Source organism: Rhinichthys klamathensis, unplaced genomic scaffold (assembly GCF_029890125.1).
Source record: "Rhinichthys klamathensis goyatoka isolate OS25496 unplaced genomic scaffold, OSU_Roscu_1.1 h1tg000407l_1, whole genome shotgun sequence".
NCBI classification, from domain to species: domain Eukaryota; kingdom Metazoa; phylum Chordata; class Actinopteri; order Cypriniformes; family Leuciscidae; genus Rhinichthys; species Rhinichthys klamathensis.
This window is the reverse complement of record NW_026606908.1, coordinates 1116055-1137506: the sequence shown is the minus strand read 5'-3', so window position 1 is coordinate 1137506 and position 21452 is coordinate 1116055. Positions and strand designations below refer to the sequence as shown.

The following is a 21452-nucleotide window of genomic DNA, read 5'->3' as shown; positions in this document are numbered from 1 at the left end:
AAAAATGTATGAAAATGTAGTAAACGGTCAGTGTTTAATAAATGTTACTGTAACACTCACCACTAGATGTCAGTAAATTCATAGATTTAAGAATATTTTCCCCATGACGTTTGATTCTTGTCATTTGGGTAAAATATATAATTATACGAAACATGCATGAGGTAAATCAGACGCTTTCGTATTACAAATTGCATATTTAATCCTTGTTATTGTATTTAATATTACCAAATAGTTTAAATTAATATAAATAATAAATAAAAATCCAACACGTGGATTTGATGACTTAATAAGACTGTTATGGGAAATCTAAAATCGTAGCCTATTTGAAAACAAAAGGTTGGTGAAGATGCACTCAGATTCCCTAATTTATATAACAAAAACGATATCAATAATGTCTAAGAATAAAATCCTCAAGCTTGTCGATACAGCCATGAGGAAGGCGTGCCGCGCGGTTGACGTCATCAGACATTTATCGTGCCACATTCCCCAAACGGCGCGAGTGCTAAACCGTTCTCGGTTTATTTTCTCTACAGTTGTCTGCTGTTGCATTGGACCATACGGCTGCTTTTGGTTCTAATCTTCCTCCAGCCGTCTGCAGAAAGTTTGTTACCGTGAGTTTATTCTTTCTCCTTTTTCTAAACTTTTCTTCAAGTTTGCCGATGTTTGTCGTCATTTCTTTGAGCTCTGTGTTTTTGTTGTTCAACTCATCACTCTGTTCGTCGCCTATGATAAACAACATAAAAGCAGATCAAGAGTCTGACTAACAACAAACAGAGTTTCTTGTCATTAATAACCGATAACGTCGTGTGTATTTTTAACACAATTCGTGCGCTGATATAACGTGTGCTTTTAGCCAGTTAGCTTGATAGTAGGAAGCCTCCTCAAAACTAATTTTATTTTTGATTAAGGTTCCTTGACACTAAACAAAAGGGGGGGACTCGTTACACTGAGTTAAACTGCTCTTCCAGCTCGTGACAAAATATTTTGACTGGCTTCTGAAGAAAATTTTGTCGTAATGGATTACCGTTAGACATTAACATTAAACAGATGATCCCTCAGTGTTTTGATGACGCATGTTATCTTTACAGTACACGAACTCTGGTGTTTCCTTATTTCAATATGCTTGTTGAAGATGTTGAATTGAAACGTTATGAGTGAAGGTTCTCATGACTGTATGTTGGATTTCTTTATCACCGAGGACTTCCAGATCTCAAGTGGATGCCATGCTGTACACTGCCATCCTTCAGAACGTGTGAGGATTGACATTTAAGAGTCAGTGTTTTTGTCTTGGTGTGATATTGCCAAGGATGCTGACTAAAGCAGTTTTTGATTATGAAAACCCTATCTATATATTACAATTTCAGTCGCTTTGGACTCTTGGTGACTCTATGGCCACCTCTTGCCATACGCGAGAGACTGTCCATTAATTTTCTTAGCAATGATTTTTTCCGGGTAGGTTGCCAGGTCCTCCCCATTACATTACAATTCACCTGTACTACATGTTTTTTGATAGTGGTGGAAACCTATGCAGACACAGGGAGAACATGCAAACTCCACACAGAAAGACCTCCTGGGTCAGCAGGGACTCGAACCCATAGACAGTAAAAGAAATGGACACAGCGACCCCATAGACTTCAACGGAGAAAAGTGAAGTCAAATAGAAGCACTCACTTCCTGATTGCCAAGCACACTGCGCATGCTCAAACTGAGCTTGAAGACGTAGTTGTGACGTGAGCAACCTGACTGACAGTTGTACGTCTTCTAGTAGCGGTGCCAAGAGGAATCTGAATCATTCCCTTCTGAATCTTGCAGAGCCGGAGATCGTGAGTATTAGCTGTCCATGAGCTCGCAGCAGGAGCAACTTTATGACTCTCTATGGGCTTCTCCCTTGACTTTATGCCTCCACGTCCCCCGATTGCGCGTGAGCTTCTACTTCTGTCTATACGGTAATTTTTCTTCTATGCGACAGAGTCGCGTGTTATGACGCAATCGTTAGCCTATTTTTACAAAAACTGCTTCTACGGGGCCACAACGTAAGATACAAGGTAATGGAGCATTTTATACATTGTCGTGTTTCTTTAGAAATAAATAATGGACAAATGGAGTCTTTAAACGTCTCAGATGTAAAGTTATTCGCTGTCAAAGTGACGCAAAAATGAATGGGAGTCAATGGAAATGCTAACAGCAGGTGAAGGCTTGCTAGCCAATGGCGGCGCCCGGGGAGACTTCAGTTTCCGGCTGGTGGATTACCCCCTTGCTCGAACCGGGGACCCCAGAGGTGGACAAAGTACACAACTTCCTTGAATGAAAGTACAGATAGTACGGGTCAAATATTACTCTGTTACAAGTAGAAGTTGTAAAGAACGATTTTTACTTAAAAAGTACAGAAGTACTTGGTTTTAAAAGTACAGAAGTACTTGGTTTTAAAAGTACAGAACTACTTGGTTTTAAAAGTACAGAACTACTTGGTTTTTAAAGTACTTAAGTATTTAAAAGTAAAACGTAAATGGCAATGCATTGTTTTATTATTGTTGCATTGTTGTGTGTAATACAGTACCTTATGCCTCTGAATCTAATCTATGCATGCCTGCCTACCTACCCTCATATCAATATCAAATATATTTCTAGAACACAGTTCCAGTAGTGGAATTGAATGTGAGATTGAATAAGTGCTCTCAATAACGTCCACAATGGTTTCGAACACTCAAATGGCTGTTCCCTCAAATAGTGCCCTATTTACATTTTTTGGGGGGCTTTTAGTATGAATATGTTAGCCTTACTGTTATCTATAAGCCAGTGGCGGCCTTCAGCATCTGGGGGCCTGTTTCAATAACTAATATGGGGCACTACCCACATAAAACAAACATAATAGAGCAGAAAAAGCAAGGATTCCTGTTTGTTTGCATCAATGGTATATTATTTTATTACGTGCACTTTCAGCTTCATTAACAGGCAGCTCCACATAGAAATAATCCAACCTTATTTGATTAAAACTATATACAATTATACAGCGTTTTACGTTGGAATAAGCCTCGCCCTTTCACGCAGGGTTACTTCACTTTTGGTAGACTGAAGCTTTTCTTTTGTTGTCCGATATCTTTCGTTTTTCAGCACCACTGGCATATGTACGTTTCATTTCCTCTTAAAATTCTTTTTCTGCTCAAAATAACATTTTACCCTAACGGCAAAAAAGGCAAAGGTATAAATACATAAACTACAAATATTATACTTCAGATCCAAGCCGTTTGGGGGGCGGTAAACGTCGCCATGGTAACCGCGAGTTCGACCAATCAGAGACAGCAGTGTTTTGCTTAGAATTGTGGGTAGTGTAGTATTTCTCCAGAAGATTGCGAATAACAAGGTTGATTTCATACCTTGTGGCTTTTATAGGAGCAGAAACTTTTGTTTCACAACCTCGTAGTCAATCTACCTTGAATGGTTTAGACATTATGGCTGAAAATCAATATCCTACGGAAGAAATTGAATGGGATTTTGCTGGTCTGTTGGGGCCCCCCTTTGGAGGGCGGGGCCTGTTTCAAATGAAACGGGTGAAACATAGGTAAGGCCGCCCCTGCTATAAGCTAGTGTGCTCCAAAACAATGACAAAATTCGCATTTAGAACTGAAGTGCAAACCCAACGTTGAAAATGAAAATCAGGTTGATGTTAGAATCCAACGCCAGATTTACATTAATCTCCAACTTTGGACAGACGTTGTATTGTGGTTGAAAATGAAAATCGGGTTGATGTCAGAAACAAACATCAGTCTGGTTCTGACGTCAACTCGACTTTTTCCAACCATAATCCAACGTCTGTCCGATACGATATTTGTCTTTCAAATGTAGTGAAGTTAAAGTAAAAAGTTTACAAAAATAATAATACTCAAGTAAAGTACAGATACTCAAAGTGTAGGCCTACTTAAGTACAGTACTCAAGTAAATGTACTTTGTTACTGTCCACCTCTACGTGATCATATTTAATGTGAAATGTTTGTTAGAGTAATTGTGATACTGAAGAAATCCTCTTGAAATAGCTAAATATCTTGTTTTGGAATGGCTGCTTGTTTTTGAACTAATTTTTTTTAATGCACATGCTTCTTCTCTAGCCATGTTTGAAGAGTCCATCCATCCATGCCCATTACTTTTCCCAAAAAAGATGAAGTCCTTTGGTCTGTGTACTTTCATGACTGCGGTTGAGGAGCCCAGATCTGCCTCCTCCCTCATTCTCCCACTAATGCAGACCAGATGGAAATTAGAGCCACTGATGCAAGCCAAGTGATAACACTCACAACCGTGTGTTCCCATGCCAAATCCAACCCCCCCAAACAAACACACGCACGTCTGTGCTATCTGTTGGCCAATTTCACTTAAGCATATAAGTTACTGTGATGGAGGGAGTTGGCATACAGCGGCCAAAGGCGGCTGATCATTCTGCTGTCACTTTGCATGAAGAAGAGGCACTTAGAACATGCATAACATGTTGTGGAGGTGTGAACCTCGCTGGCATGCAACCCAGGAGCACTATGGGTAGCCACCCGACACAAGCAGGTTGGCATGCGTGACAGTGCTGATTGTGGTCAAGGACATGTAAATATGTGGTCTCATGAAATGACAGGGCTTGATGCTTCGTTTTTTACCAAGGTGCACATGCTCTCCTAAGTTTAGATTTAGAAGAGCATGAAAATTCCTTATAGTGGAAGGCAAGCCAAAATGACTTCCACTGTGGCGGGAGATGGTTTAAATCTTTTGTTTTGTGTTATCCTTTTTTCCCCCCAAATCACTTCACCATAAATCCCGCCCTGCAGCTAATTTCATTGGTTAAAGGGATACTTCAGGGGCATGTTCAAGATCACAACGGTGCGCAACGTTTTCCTACGGTTTCCGGGTTGAACGTCATGTTTCCTGGAAACGGCGTGCACCGGTGTGCAACGGGGTTTGAGATGCGTTTTCTCTTGTTTGGTGGGCGTGTCAGAACTGCAGTCCAATCAGCAGCCAGCAACATGTATATAAAGCACACGGTATTAAAGAGAACTCGCACAATGGAAGTAATTTACAAATGTGTTAGATATGCAACAACTAAGGATATTAGAAGACATGTTTGTCGTAAGTATTATTGTAAAAATATAGGATATCAACATAATGATGTAGTTGTTTATATTTTTAGCTTCATTGCAAGTGTATGACATTTGGTATAGAAATAAACGATGCATGTAAAGTGCTTTTCCTAAAAATGAGAAAGAAAATACAGGGTATTAATAAAACATTATGAACAACAAGAATGTGAGGCTAAATAGATGTGTTTTAGTCTTTATCAGGTAAGATGTGCTTCCATTTCAGTTTCCACAAATCCCTTCACTCGATTGGGATGTTCTCTTGTGTTCTGGGCGGCAAGTGCAGTAACTGTAACATCGGGCATATTTTGAAGTATTAAACATATTTATACCGACTTCATCAGGCTCCGAAAATTCTTCACAAAGAACACAAAAAGCCTTCTCAGCTGCCGTAGTTGCAACTCTTGCGTCATCACAACAGTGCGTTCAACGCATCACCGTTTCTGTTTAAAAAACGTTCTGCAACGTTTTGTCGGCGCTGAACGCAGCCCAGGTTTTCTACTAATACAAAGCTTAATGCTAAATCCTGTAGTATTTCGAATTACCATGCTTTCCACTAGGGCTGCACGATGTATCATTTTAACATCGATATCGCGATGTGCGCATCCACGATAGTCACATCGCAGATATGTACGATGTCAAGTATGGATCGTAGTTGATGGTGATTCATGATCAGTAGGCAACGTGCCAGCAGCTCTCCGGCCCGTAACGCTTGTGATTCGTGGATTAATTGCAAAGTTCAACCATCATAGTGTGAGAGTTTATCAATTTGCAAGTCCTGTCAGTTTAAACATAAAGCGCAAGAAGACTGGAACTTGCGCGCTGTTTTCTGTCAGCCTCTAAAGCGTATTTTTGTCCCGCCAAAGTTTGACCGGTGACTGATGTAAAGACTGACTGCTGCGCTTGTTTAACTGAGAGAGCGAGCAGAGAGAGTGAAAGCCCCGGTCGCGCGCGCGCACTCTCACCGTCTTCAAACTGTCTTTCTCGCTCTCCCTCCCTCGCGCATATTAATGAATTGAGTTGAGTTGACTCAGTGATGGATTTCATCCAGTGATGAAATGTTTTCTGTGTTGACAAATCTTGTGCGATGTGGTCCGTTAATGAAACGTCCGATTCGCGAACTAATGACTCATTTGAACCGATTCACTTTAATGAATGGTTAAAACAACTGATCTGTCCAACACTGAACTCAAGAGACATAAATCAGAAACACTTTACAATAAGGTTCCATTTATTAAAGTCTAGTTAACTACATTAGTTAACATACTATTAATATTAGTTTCTATGCAGATTTACTCCATGACAAAACCACCCAAGTCATTCTAGAATGATTCATTCTTTCCAAATAAAGCTATTTAAGTAATCTGGTGAAATTGTTTTTATATCGCAATATATATCGCAGAAAAATAAAATATCGCAATGTGATTTTTTACCAATATCGTGCAGCCCTACTTTCCACCCTCATATCCCCCTGAGACGAAAGATTTATGTATTTTTTGTCTGGAAAAAATCCTCCAATGACGCAAAAATCGTCATTTTGCGTCATCGGAGGATTTTTTGGCCAGAGGCTAAAGACTACAGTCAGTAGTAGGGGCTGTTCTGCATGTTTTCATCCCGCCCATAGAGGGTGGGATCTCACTCACAGAATGAACACATAGTGTCAGCCATCTTTTTTTGGAAGCTAAGCTAGCAGGCTCTTGTTCTGTGGAGAAAGCTGAGTAGTAGGGCTTACCATCCTCTTTTTTCCCGGACATGTCCGGCCGTCGATGTCCGGGATTCAGCTTTTGCTTTCTGCAGTCGCCATTCATTGTTTACATGCACACCTTTTATTTCAATCTAACTGAATTCATTCCGATTGGTGAATCTGAATGTAGTGTTTACATGAACGCTAAACAAGTGATCGGTTGATGTGCGTTTTAACATTGCTAAGAAAATTCCCGCTCCTCCGTGAGAGATACGAGACCGGTGCGTCTCACAGGTGTCGCTCATCGGTAATCACGCCACCGGCCTCGCGCCGTTCTCCCGCGGCCCTAGCCTCGTCCTGCTCACCACAGTAAACATAATGAATGGCGACTGTAGAACGCAAAAGCCGAATCCCGGACATTTTGGGCGATCTCGAAACACATTTTCGGGCAGACTCATCACGGAGACTCACTAGTAGCATAGACTTGTTGTTTAACGACTGCGCTCTGTTACCGGTAGGCGTGGCCTCCTAGGGCAGCGAAGCAAGTGCATTCTGGGAGTTGTTGTCTTTCATCCACATAAGCCAAAAATACATTTTCTGGCTTTTCTCAGTCTAGAAAGCTCCAATTCAAAAATAATTTCACATTTCTTCTACATAAATGACCCTTTTTAAATACACATTCATCTTTCCAGAGGTGAAGTATCCCTTTAAGTTTGAAATGATGTGTAGGTTTAGGGATCCGTGTTTGGTGTAGGCAATTAGTACTGTGATTGACATGACCAATAACATCTTAAGAATCGTCAGCAGGGCGGAGTTTCCGCTGAACTGTTTTCGGTGAAAAAGCGCTTCAGCGATAACACTGCCATCTATCGGTCGGGGTTTAAACCGAGCATGAAGCCACTGCTACGAATATTTGATCATATATCTTTTAATTTAATCTATCGATCTATAAACATTGATAGTTTTTTTGAAAATCGATACAGTATCGCCAAACATAATATTGCGATATTCATGTGAGTATTGATACTTTCTTACACCCCATTTAAAATGTCTATGCTTTTCTATCCGCTTGTTAAGTCTGATGTCACGCATCACCGTTGCCTGGGTCCAAAACGTAGACTGTAAAAAAAAATATGGACGTAGTGTTCGTGACATCACTCGTAGGTTTCTGAAGACCATTTTTGAAGCCCATAGTTGGCGGAGCCGGCCTTGGCCATCTTGGCAGCGCGTGAGTCCCGGATAACCGAAAACTGGCAAAGAGGCGAGATTAGCTGAGGTGATGTGACGGCTAACAGACAGCAGACAAACGGCTAGTAGTGACAGCAGCACTAATCCACCTGTCACTCAAGTGGCCACACCCTTAATTATGCAGAACTTAATAATATAATTCTTGTGTCAATATTGCACACCCCTAATGCACAGTATTATTTTTTGTTTCTTCAGGTCTTAAAAAGCCTTAAATTTGACTTTAAAAAGTGTGCAGCAACCCTGTAAGACATTAGGCTGCACAATTCCTGGTTTTCCATTCCCAAATTTAAATCATCATAAAATAAACATTTTTTTAAGGGCCTGTGGGGACTTCTGCACATATGCTGCTAAACACATTTTACAGTTCACTGGCATCTATTTTAGTCTCAAATTCGAGTGAAGCGTTTGCACTGTCGAGCGCTGCGTATTTTAATATCAAATCAGCCCTAATATATTGTATTTCATAACTTGTGTGTTTGACGTGTTTATCAAACCAGGTTCAGTAAACATCAAAGGGCTGATGAAGAATTGATGGCAGATGTACAATCAGAGCACTAGGTTCTGTTTTTATTTTTTTTGTAGCTGTTGAACAACATAAGAACAATGAGGGGATGAGTCGAGGTTTCTGTTGCTTAGAAACAAGAGCACCCACCCAGAAGACAATAACCTCTTTTTTTTTTTTTTTTTTTTTTTTTTTTTTTTTTTTAAATCAGCATCAACCCATTCTTCCAATAAATAGTTTTTTTGCCCTCATTTCTGTAATTCACCCCGCTGACTGAGATCTCTTGTTTAATACAAATGACTTCTCTAATGGGAATTTTCCTTTTGTCTTTCAGTTGAAGAGATCCCTGGTCGGCAGCTAAAGAAAGCAGCCCGGTCAGTTGGTCAAGCCTGTGGATTTCTTCTGGCACTTGGTGAGGATCTGTGTTTCTTTAAGAATAACGTTCACCATTAATCTATCTGTAAATCTGTTACAGAACATTTGGTGGGTTTTGTTTTAACCAGAAAAGGAAGGAAGTGACCTTGAGGTTTATGTTGTTGAATTACTTAATCGGTTGCATTTGTTTTTAGGTAGTAATGACTAATGACTCTTTCCAGAACATAACTTAGAACTTTCTTTGAGCTGCTGTTGCCTAGTTACAGAACGGAAATAAAAGCCCACCTGTGTCACTCAAATCAGTATATTTCTAGCATGGTGACTGTCTATTGAGAGCACTGAAATGACCGTTTTACGTCATGATGTGTAGCAGTATTCATTTAATATAATGAGTTTTTCTTGTCAACACCAAGAACTCAGTACCATCCAAACAAATTTAGGCTGACAGACATTTGTTGCCATGGTGAGGGGATATAACTGACCATTCCTGACTGAGTCTTAATGCGTGTTCTCAAAACTGGTGAAGATCAGCTGACTTTCACAGGAATTTTCTTCTGAAAACCACTGTAGTGTCGCTGCCCAAATCATGGTGCAATGCCTGAATGATTACGCCTACTGGCTCTCATATCCATGATCATGAATTGCCTGCAGAGCTTGAAGTCTCACGCCTGCTCTATTTTCACTGGCTGCAAGGCTGTACTCTGGTTTACATTCTTCTTTTTCTCAAAACCCTGCATTAAAGTCTCGGAATATGTTGTTTTGATGACCTTTTCTATATTAACATAAAAGCCATCCTGTTGGTTAAAGCTACATGATTCTGGATGAATTGACCCTTTCGCAAGGAGTTTGATTGACAGGCGATCTGACCAATCATAATCCACCATTTTTGTCTGACAAAGGACTCACAAGAGTTTATAGATGAACCTCTTGAATGAATGATTTAAAGACAAATAGGCTACAATTTTTTTAACAGTCACTTGTTGTCACCTACTGGTGTAACAATGTATTTGATACAATCATTGAAGCGCCAAGTTGCTTTCAAAAGGGAGTGTGCTCTATTTTGATTGCTACAGTAGACATCAGTGTTTATCCGAACTATAAACTTTTATCCCAGTACTTCTGTGATAACTTGAATTATTTTAAGACAGAAATAACAAGTGTGGTTGAAAACACTGTATGTGAAGCTGTTTAATACCTATGCACATAGCTGGAGGGTGAACCAACTCCAGGGTAAGTCTAAGGAGATCCATTTCCTCTTTAAATACACATTTAAATAGAAAGTCACGAAATAGTTTCAAGTTACATGTCGCCTAGCAACAACCTACACATCCCCAGATAAATGCTCCCGATAAATGATTTGTTAATGATGCGGCTATGTTCACAAACCACTATAATTTGAACAGAAAAGCAAGCATATTGTATACATGATTTGGCAGGGCAGCCAATTTGAATAATAAATAAGCATTGCCTTAACTAATGCAACAAAACAAGTTTTATGCAAATTCTGAATGGATTATATATCGCCTAGAAAGCCTGCAAAGAGCGCTCTCTTTAATATACCTAACGTCACTCATCTCAGTTCATCACGATCTCACAAAGTCCGCTATAATCAATGCAGCTCAATAAGTCTCTTATATAGCCTGTTGGTAAAACTGTGAACTTTCTTCTTTTCACTAAAAGTGTTATGTGAATAGGCTTTTAAAAACAGTTTGGCAGGGTAATAAGATGTAAATAGCATAATGACAAGTGTAAAATTATACCAGGGTTAACCATATCTGTGAAACCAGAACTTAACATTATACTATATTTATTTTTGACTCCTAATTTGACTTCTATGCTTAATCAGTTATCTTTGAAAAAATAAAGCTCAAAAATTGCATTACACTACTGTGTGTTCAGTAGGTAAAGTAACTTCATGCGTAATTCATTCTCAAATCATCAAAGTAGATGTCATGGAAATGCATGCGGCATTGGAGAAACATGGTGGAAGGCAAATTGAGCCAAGTCTGAAAATCCAAACAAAATCCATGTGTGTAAAACTCCCATCATTATAATAAGATGCTGTATATTGTAACATTTACGTTTTATGTATGTTTTTGCAATGTTGAATATCATCCACATATGCAGTGGAAAATAATATAGGCCTATCTCCACAAAATAGGCTAGTGTTTCGAAATTCCAAAATCATTCTTGACTTGATGAATGTCGTTTTTGTGGTAAAACCGTAGTGAAAATAGTTGTCTATTAGAGGTATTTAGTTTAAGTTCAATTTTGTAATCTAATACCCCTTTTCTACCAACAAGAACCGGGTGCTGGTTCAGAGCCAGAGCCAGAGCTGGTTCGGAGTTGGTTCGACTGACAAGCCTTACTAAGGACCGGTTTGCCTTTCCACCGGCTAGAGAGCCACAACAGAGCCAGATCTTACGTCACTGCATACGTCTCATGTTGCCCAGCAACGCTAGTGCGGTAGCGCCAAACACAAACACGCTTGGCTTGTTCGAGATGCATCGGGTTCTCGCAGATCGATCGCCGCATGACATCAAAGCACTGCGAAAGCGATCCAAAAGCACAAGGAGTCGTATGATCTCCAAACACTCCCGCAGCTCCGATCGGTCCGCGCCGCTCCGATGCATCTCGAACAAGCCATCAACAATAACGGACGTTGCGTTACTATGGATGCTCATGGGTTTGCAAAAATACATCGGAATCCAACGCGTTTGTGCAGCTCGCCGTAACTTACATAGACGGATATTATAATCAAGCTGCTATTAGCTCGACTAGTTGCTATTTAAAAATGGCGGTCACAAGTTTCTATTCGTCTTTTTGGTCACGGTAACCCCGCCCCCAGCCCCTGACGCAAGCGGTTCTTACTTGGCTCTGTTCTAGTAGACCAGCAATGATTTGGTGCTACTTAAGAACCACTTTTCCTGGTTCGGAGCTGGTACTTTGCGTGTGGAAAAACAAAGAACCGAATTGAAACTAGGCTCTGGCTCCAAACCAGCACCAGCTCTGCCTTGGTTGAAAAGGGGTATTAGATGAGAAACAGCTTGCAGCGTTCTATAAATAATCTTAAACCTGATCTTTTTTCACCTTATCTCAGAGCAGAGGCATTCAAAACCTGGCTTAACTCCATAGCTGATCTCATTTAACCCAGTGGTCGTGTTATCGTGTTGCTGATTTAGCCCACACAACACTATTTTCCTAGTGGGTTGGTTCAAAAGGTGGTTTCAATGAGGCAGTGAAACATTGTTTTTCTGTCCATGTTTAAAAGACTTGGCTCAGTCGAAAAGCCTTGGGTTATTTCAAACTGAAAAAGCAACACCTTTTATTGCTGCCGGTACTTTATTGTCATGAGTTCCTCATTGTCTGCTGTTGGCTGAATCCCAGAATTGCACTGATGCCCAGACTAGTGCTAGATGCACTCTCTTTGCTTTATATGGTTGGAAGAACTTGTAAGTAGTACTCTATAATTAATATTTATGTAACAAATAATACATTTTTAGTTCACATTTAATATGGCATTCAAAAATACTTGAATACTTGTTTTAGTTGTTTATTATAAGGCTTGACATTAGCATTACAAAAATTAGCATTAATATTGAGACTTTTATATAAATATGGGCTAAATGCAACCATGCAAAGTACTATCATAAAGAATGAATCAAACAGAAATAAAGAGTCTATTTTTGTACACCTCAAATTTGTAGAAACATTGACGAACACCTGTTCTTTTGTATGTGGGTCAGGTTTAATAGGCATGACAATAACCTGTGGTAACCTGATGTTTTGTTTGTGGAAAAATTTGCAGATACATTTTTGCATGTTGTTTTACTTCGTCAATGTCTGTGACCATAAATGTTTACTGGGCTTAAATGAGACTCTGGATTGATGTGTCATGAACTCAGGCCTCAGCGATGGTAACCTGCATTTGTGTGACTGATTCTTACTCGATGTTGAGCTGTCAAACCAAAAGTCATCATTTTACTAACACCTGCTGACTTAAAAACCTCAAACTTTAATAGTTTCTAAATCATTGGTGGCTACTAGAAAGAATGTGTGACCAGAATGGTGAAGTCAGGAAAATGTGTGCTTTACAGCTGCAGTGCGTTTTAAGTGTGAGAAAACTGTTCTGCTTAGCTATGGTTTGCGTCTTGGCTCATTTTCAATTTTTAGGGTTTTTTTTGTGGACAGAAATATTACTAGTCACTGGAATCTGGCTGTGTTGTGCTTGGTTAGGATATGGTTATTAGTCCTTGATGGGCACACAGTTTCCATTAGTCCAGTCATCTCCGTTATTGCATAATAATCATGGTATTTGTTTGAGAAAATCTGTGGTCATCGATGCAGACGTTCTGTCTTGACAGAAGGATGTTGACGTGAATTAAGCTCGCAGCCACATCCCCATTCTCGCATTCAAATGTCATCTTGCACCAACTGTGTGGAATCAATGAAAACTCAAATGCAACATGACAACAAGGAAAAAAATGAATTGCCATTCTGTGAGGAATTGGTAAAGGATTTAAGGGTAGAAGAGGTCTTTCTTAATGTTCTGATTCACTATAAGAAAGCACTCTTCTGCTCATCTAGAACAGAAAACGATGAATCAAGAGTGAAACTGCAGAATAGCTCTGTGGGAGGCATACAGACAGCCATACGTCGATAATGTTTTATCAAAGGCTGAGCTGATGCCGTCATTGCTTGAATAATGATGTCTGTAAATGTCATTATTCTCCAGGTGGTCTGCTGGAAGGAAGTCAATAACAGATCACTCAGCCTAAGCACAAACTGTCAGCAGACACATGCCACCAGAGCACTGCCTACACACTGAAACCATTCACTGCAGAACATTAGGGCTGGGAGAAAAAATCGATTCACCTAGCTATTGTGAATTTTTTTTTTTTTTGTTATATATATATATATATTCTAAAATCGATTTTTTTTTTTTTTTTCCAGAATCGATATTAATTCAAATTGAATTGCTTTATTTTTGTCCTTGCTTGTAGATGAGGTTGACAGAAGTTAGCCACTTTCGTTCCAACAGAGGATGAAATGTGTCAAATGAGTGTTGAGTGAAGAGACGCGTGGAAGAGACGTGAGACTGAAAGCACTGAAAAGCCCTCACGCTACTCGTATGCTGAGAGAGAGATAAGACAACAGAGCTGCACGATTCATCTTTGAAAGACTGATCTCGATTCAAACACCCACGCGATCTTTCAATTCGTCTGTCTATTAAATTTTGACATTATCATATCGCAACACTCAAAGCTGTGTTGGCGCTGCCACAAGAGAGCATGAAACGGCTTCACAAACAGTCTTTTCAACCTCATAGTATCATTATTCTGTGATGCAATAGTAAAAATTATCATAGAAGTACTTGGATAAAAGTTTAAAGTTCAAATATGAACACTGATGTCTACAATAGCGATCAAAATCAGCTTTTGATAGAAACTTGGTGCTTAGCGCATTTACCGATTACATTGTTTCGCCACTCTTATACATCATGTACAGTCTGTATAAGTGTATGATTTGACTTTTCCCAATGGTCTAGTGTTAAAAAAAATTGCAATATCGAATCGCAATACTTGTAGAATTGCAATTCTTAAAAAAATCGCAATGCATATTGTATCGGCACCTATAGCCTGGGTTTCCCCATACTGCCTTTGCACAGCACGATTTTATTCACGCTGCTAGGCAGTCTGGATACCATGGACCAAATTTTCGCCTCCGCGAGGGGACCAATCACAGAGCGGAGCAAGACGATGACGACGTCTATGCGACACACCGAAGCAGTTTGTTTATACCTATGGATCAAACGTGGCAGCAGACGCGAAGTTACCTTTCGATGCAGCCTTGGATATTGTTCTAAGTAGTTTAGAACGCAAATAAATCTCTGACCCATCGTCTTCTTCCTCGTCTAATGTCTTTCGCTCTACATACGTCATCTGGTATAATTGAAACGATTGGCTATGAGCTACGTACAGGCGCATTTGATAGACATTCGTAGCACTCAATAAATGGCTCTGGACATTCGTAAACCACGCCTCAAATACGAGAAAATGATCGTGGTTCCCAGACCACGTCTCAATGTCAATGAGACGTGGTCTGACGTTAGCCAGGCTAATCGGCACTCAAGTATCGTGATCGAATCGGGAGATAGGTGTATCGTCCCAGCCCTACAGCACAAGGTGTTGACTTGGCAAAACCTGGGTTTGATGTATTTGGATATTATGTGGATAGAATGCGTGGTGGACGTTTTCAGCACTGACACTTTTTCATTCAACATTGAGAATGTTTGACCTCTGATTAAATACAAAGCCATAAAAAGTTTTACATATCTTAAATGGTATAAGAAAATTCTAAATGATCATTTCAAGAGGTCTTAAATTTGCGAAAAGGTTGACATATGGTTTAATGTGAGTCAGTGTTTCCCACACATTGATTTATTTGTGGCGGCCCACCACAATATCAACATTGACCGCCACAAATAGATTTCAGTGCTTCGCATTCATTAGCTAGACTGTTGTGGCCCAAAAATATATTTAAACATAAATTGCATTCTTGGATGCATCGCGATGCGGACGTGGACGATTCTGAATCGATTCACAAATATAAAAAAAAAAAAAAAAAAAATTTGTTTTATAGATATTGACGGAACGCAAAAGACGGAACTCTGAAGCGCGGAAGAGCAGTGCCCAGACTGTCTGTGGTGTGCACATAACAGAGACGCGATGGCTAGGTGGGAAATCCAAAAATCCAAACACCCTCCTCGTCAAAAGCTGACGTGTGGAGATATTTTGGCTTCTATGAAGTTGAAGGGGGAAAGGAGCTGGACAAGAGCCACACTATCTGTAAGCTTTGTAGAATAAAACTAAAATATTTCGGAAACACATCAAATATGAGAAGCCATATGACACGTTTCCACCCAGAGGAGGAAAAACACTAGGCTGTACCGGTCGTTGTTATATTATTAATTTACTACAAGTAACGTTATGCTGCTAGTTCAGGCACACTTTTATTTTCCTGTTGGTTCTTTGCAATGTTAATAAAATATATTGTACGTTAATCTTTATGGATCATTACTTGGTACTTTTAAAGCAAAGTATTTATAGTCACACACACAAAAAAAAGATTCAGATAATCGATAATCGCTTTAGCATCGAATCGCAGCCCTCTGAATCGTTATTGAATCGAATCGTGAGGTGCCTAGAGATTCCCACTCCTAATAATAACATAAAAGGTCTTTAATGTCGTGTTTTGCGGCATTGCTATCAAACAAAACTACATAGTCAAAAGCTTGATAAGGATTTGTGTCTTTATCAAATCCATCTGTGCATGTGCTGAGTTTAGCGTGCATTTGGGAACGTAGCGGGCACACTAGTTATGCATATTTTCACATCTGCATAGTTGACAATTACCGCATTTCGATAGATTTGTAATGAGACGCGTTTTTAAACATGTTTTCCGCCAAAATAAAAGCTTGAGTGCAGTTTTCGTCAAAATAAAAGCTCAAGTGTTTATCTCTTTCAAGTACAGTAATTAGGACAAAACTATGAAAGTTTTATTTATTTTTCAGTGCATTTGTTTATAGAATACATGGCTATTACTGTCATAGGATTAATATTAAATGTATTATTAGTGCTGTCAAACGATTAAAATATTTAATCGCATTAATGTCATAGTTAACTCGCGATTAATCGCAATTAATCACACATTTTTATCTATTCTAAATGTCTCTTCTTTTTGTCCCATTATTTTTTTTCTAATTTTAATGCTCTTATCAACATGGAAAAGTGGATCGGCTTGCTTTGTGCAAATGTTTTTTTATTGAAAACAACATTGACATATACTGTGTTCAATTTCACACTAACATTCTCACTTGGAGCACATAATCTCTCACACAATGTAACAGTCCATCAATAAAAGGATGAAAGAAATATGACGAGGTACTGATATTGACGAGGGGGCGGAGAATTCGCATCAGCTGTGTGTGAGCTTGGCCATCAAGGACTGGACGTGCTGCGATGACGATAGCTCAGTTCACCACGACAAAACAGTCACTTTGGTCTTGTCAATGGGACCATTTGGCAACTTTTTAAAAGTAAACTTTTAATTCAAAATCTTATTGGCATCCATTTCGCGTCTCGCGCTCGTCATCCACTCAAAACGTAACGTTAACCTACTATTTGGCCGGCTCGCAACAAGTGTGTTTCCGGTCTAGCTAGATCCGGTGCTTTCAGACAGGACGCGGAATGCGCGGCGCTACGCCAGTTTTCAAAACTTTTTGGATGCCAAAACGTTTCTATTGGCTGCGCTGGTAATCGTCACAACGGTAAAAGTTGAACTATTTCTAATTTTGACCGCGGTGTGCGGGCCGCTGCTCTTGCGCTTTGGTCGACGAAGCAACAAAACGTCGCGCATGCCACGTCCGGTTGCAAAACCATGTGAAAAAAACGACAAAGTTTGCTTGGCCAAAAAGACCGTTAATCGCGTGATAAAAAAACTAATCGCGTTAAAATGGGTTTGCGTTAACGCCGTTAATAACGCGTTTAACTGACAGCCCTAATTATTATGTATTGTAGACTGAGAGACTATCACTACTAAAAAGGTGTCAGTCCCCTTTAAAGTTCAGGTACAAGTCAATGCACAGACTTTTTTCTTTGTTCAATTTGGTCACTGAATATGGGTTGGAGCTCTTTATTTTGAACTCTCAAAGTGCACCAGACCAAACCCGTCACATTTCTAAAAAAGTGCAGCAGCATGGATGGCGTAGGACCATAAAATGTTTGTTCAAAAATGAAATGATACCATGTGTTCCCTGTCAGTCAAAGTGTTTTTGACTACCACTGCGCAGCCTGTTCACGCACACATCGTACTGTACATCATCAGAGCGTTTCACATACGCTGTGCAGACAGAGCGAGAATGGCAGGCAAACAACCTAACTTTCCTTCTGAACCGACAAGTGGCAAGGATCTACATTTCAGGTTTGACAGTACAGGTCTATGTACTGCTGACTTTGCCCTATGCAGATAATTCAGGAAGATTCGACTGTGTTGCCACTTGCCGGGGAGGGATGTAAAAATGTTTGCATTGAATTGTAAAGTTGTTTATATTGTAGTCATTTTATGGTTTGGATGTTACTATAGCTCTAGTCTCGCGTAGCCAGACCTTCAGACTGACGGCTGAAGGTCTGGAATTCATAGCAGCTTTCTTTGGCCAAGGCCCGCCCATAAGGCCGTTTGACCGACATGTCAAACAACCAATTACAGTTCGTTTCGTTCAGCGTCACGTTTCGGTGTGTGGAAATGTCCCCACAACAACAGACCGGCGTGCAACAAGTCAGTCAGCATAGAAAATCAAAGAAGGAGAAGAAAACTTCAAGAGTCTATGCCGTGAACCTTGCATACTTTTGAGAATCCTACGTTTAGCTGATCTTGATAAATGCTCATTGTCACTCATGTAAACACAACAGTTTTTCTACCGCAATCACACGTCTGCGCTTTGTTTCCCGGCAGACCGAAAATAAACGCGACACTCGCGCCCCCCGGAAATCCGATAAAATTCAACCAATCAGATGACGACTTCGACATTCCTGAAGTGTTTCCAGTTAAGTGTACCATATGCATCAGACGTTTAGCCAACGCTCCGTGGGCGTGACGTCTGAGGCTGAGACTATTATAGCTCTACCCCACCCCATGGAATTCATTTTATTTGTGCAGGACTTAAGGGGTTAATTCTCCCAAAAATGAAAATTCTGTCATTTACTCAGCCTCGTGTCATTCCAAACCCATAATATTGTTGTTCATCTTTGGAACCAAATCATTAAAGTAATCCATGTAACTCCAGTGGTTTGACCTCAATTTTATGAAGCAATGCGAGTGCTTGCTTTGCGCAAAAAACATAATTTACCACTTTATTTACAAAATATTAATCGCATGTTCACAAGAGCACCATGAAGCGTACATGTGTATATGGTACGCGAGAGTAGACATTGTTGCGTGAACGCGCGTTGGAGATTAATAGTTTGTAAATAAATTGGTAAATTATTTATATATTTTTTTATGCAAACAAAGCACTTGCGTCGCTTCATAAGATTGAGGTCAAACCACCAGAGTCACATGGATTACTTTTAATGATGTCTTTACTACCATTCTGGGGCTTGAAATTGGTAGTTGCGTAGCTATCAATGGAGGGACAGAAAGCAAAGCTCTCTAATTTCATCAAAAAGATCTTCTCTTACTGGTTTGGAAAGATATGAGGGTGAGTAATTAATTACAGAAATATCCTTTTAAGGTGGACTAACCCTTTAAAAAGGTCTTAATTAGTGCTGGGCCGTTATCGGCGTTAACGTGCTGCGTTAACGTGAGACTCTTATCGGGCGATAAAAAAAATATCGCCGTTAATCAAAGTTGGGTTGGGATCATAAAAAGCTTTTTCGAATATCGTTATATTTTCGCGCAATTCTAATGTGTAGTATGACGCCGCGCCTACTGTCACAGGACGCGCAGTAGGGTATTTTCCTGTCAGGGACACAAGGTGTATTTTTACTTTGTTACGTTGGGCGACGTTCCTCTCGTTACTTTATTTTAATGCAATACGTTGTTAAATGAGTTTATTCCAAGCGCGCTGTGTCCTTTGTATGGGCATGAGCGATGCTCATTTAGATTTACAAATGAATCACTCTTTTGAGTCGATTCTGTTCAAAGACTTCATCAAACAAGTTGTCAGATGATCTGTCTAAATCGGTTCGCGAATCAGTTGATCTGTTCAGTTCCTCGCGCACTGAATCGTCTGAAGCGCTTTCAATTCACACTCGGAGTCGAAACAGGAAGATTTAAGAGCATCAAGAGCGTTGGATGAAGTGGCCGATCTACAGTCTAGTCTAGTGAATGCAAATCTGCAAATGCATCATATTTTTGCCAGCGATGAAGATCTTTATTAGTTGAACATCTTCGTAAGCTGTCTGTGAATGAATGATTCCACAGGACGACATATGATGACATTATTTTTTGATCTACGAGCATTGGCGATGCAAAAACGGACTGTCGTGCGTATTGTTTTTTTTCTTCTTCCAATTAGCCTACTATGTTAAAAAAAAAGGACGAAAACATGTTACTTGTTCAATTAATAAACAGTTTGTTTGATGACAAATCGCTAAAGATGAAATTGGCCTCCCTTTCTGTCATTGCGGGGTTTTTTTTTTTTTTTTTTTTACGATATTCGACTTTTGCTCCTCGATTGTCGAATGGCATTTTTGGCAGAAAAGCACATCCCTACGCGAGGCAAACTATTCTCAAAGACTTACTTTTAGTCATTATTTGGGTTGCACACATATTCTGAATGCCTTCGGGAGAATTCAAATGAGCCATTTTAATCTAGATTAATTTCAATATTAATCTAGATTAAAAAAATTAATCTATGCCCACCTCTAGTCTTAATCCTTAAATTTGATTAAAAAAAAACCTGCAGATACCCTGTAAATAAATTATGGAAAATGTAATGATGCACTGTTACTGCTATTTAATTTAAAAAAAAAAAATGGTATTACACATAATATTTTTGAGTGGTTAAGGCTTGATTTCTTTCATGGAATCTACCTGAATAAATCATGTAAAATCCCCTTAATTATTTAGTCTGATAATGAATTTAATTTTTTTAGTGAAATATGCTTTTTTATTTTAAGTTGACACTCAAAAGTGTGTGAATTAGAGTGAATGGAAATAACCTGAGTTATTTGAGTTATATTGCATTATTAAAAGTCTGTATGCCGCTAACACAGCACATAACCAAACTTGTTACTGCACTAGCATTATAACAAAGTTTTTGCTCAACGAACAAAGCATCATGCTTCAAAGTATCTATACATGCAGTTATTCACAACCTTACTATAAGCCAGTGTTTCTCAACCTCTCCTGCAGGGACCCCCTGACAGGCCATGTTTCTGTTTTAACCCTGAAATGGCACACCTGATTCAAGTCATTAAAGGCTTAATGAGTAGTTGACTAATTGATTAATTGAACTATTCCTACTCTAATTACTCATTAAGCCTTTAATTACTTGAATCAGGTGTGCCATTTCAGAGTTAAAACAAAAACATGGCCTGTCAGGGGGTCCCTGCAGGAGAGGTTGAGAAACACTGCTATAAGCCCTACTCTTCTGCACAATGGTAATGTAACTTCAACATAATAGAAACTCTTTCAAATGTCAAACATAACTGAACATTAAACATTAACAGATGTTTCCCTTTACTCAAAAACACATAAAATAACACTTAATTTCAATTTCCTCTCCATTACCACCCATGTGCAAAGCATGCTGGAAACTAACAATGGTGTCTCTAAATAAAACCGCATAATTGAGCTAATTCTCTAAATAAATTGGTAGCCCCTTTTCCTTAATTTTATCAGCTTAATCGGTTCCTCAATTCAAGCCTCAAAATTGTGTGTTTCCTTAAAAAAATTAAAATGTATCTCTTGGTTTTATTAGTGAAATGTTCTCAATATTTTCTATACAACACTGAACGACAATTTCTTAATA

At 39.4% G+C, this 21452-nt stretch overlaps 1 protein-coding gene across 1 annotated transcript in view; it reads left to right on the top strand.

Moving 5' to 3' along the window:
• Positions 1 to 456: 456 nt before the first annotated feature.
• Positions 457 to 21452, top strand: part of ncalda (neurocalcin delta a) — a 59807-nt gene continuing 38811 nt past the window's right edge. The window contains exons 1-2 of the mRNA XM_056234889.1: positions 457 to 611; positions 8877 to 8954. The gene's annotated coding sequence lies outside the window, so the exon portion shown is untranslated. The remainder of the gene's footprint in view (positions 612 to 8876; positions 8955 to 21452) is intronic.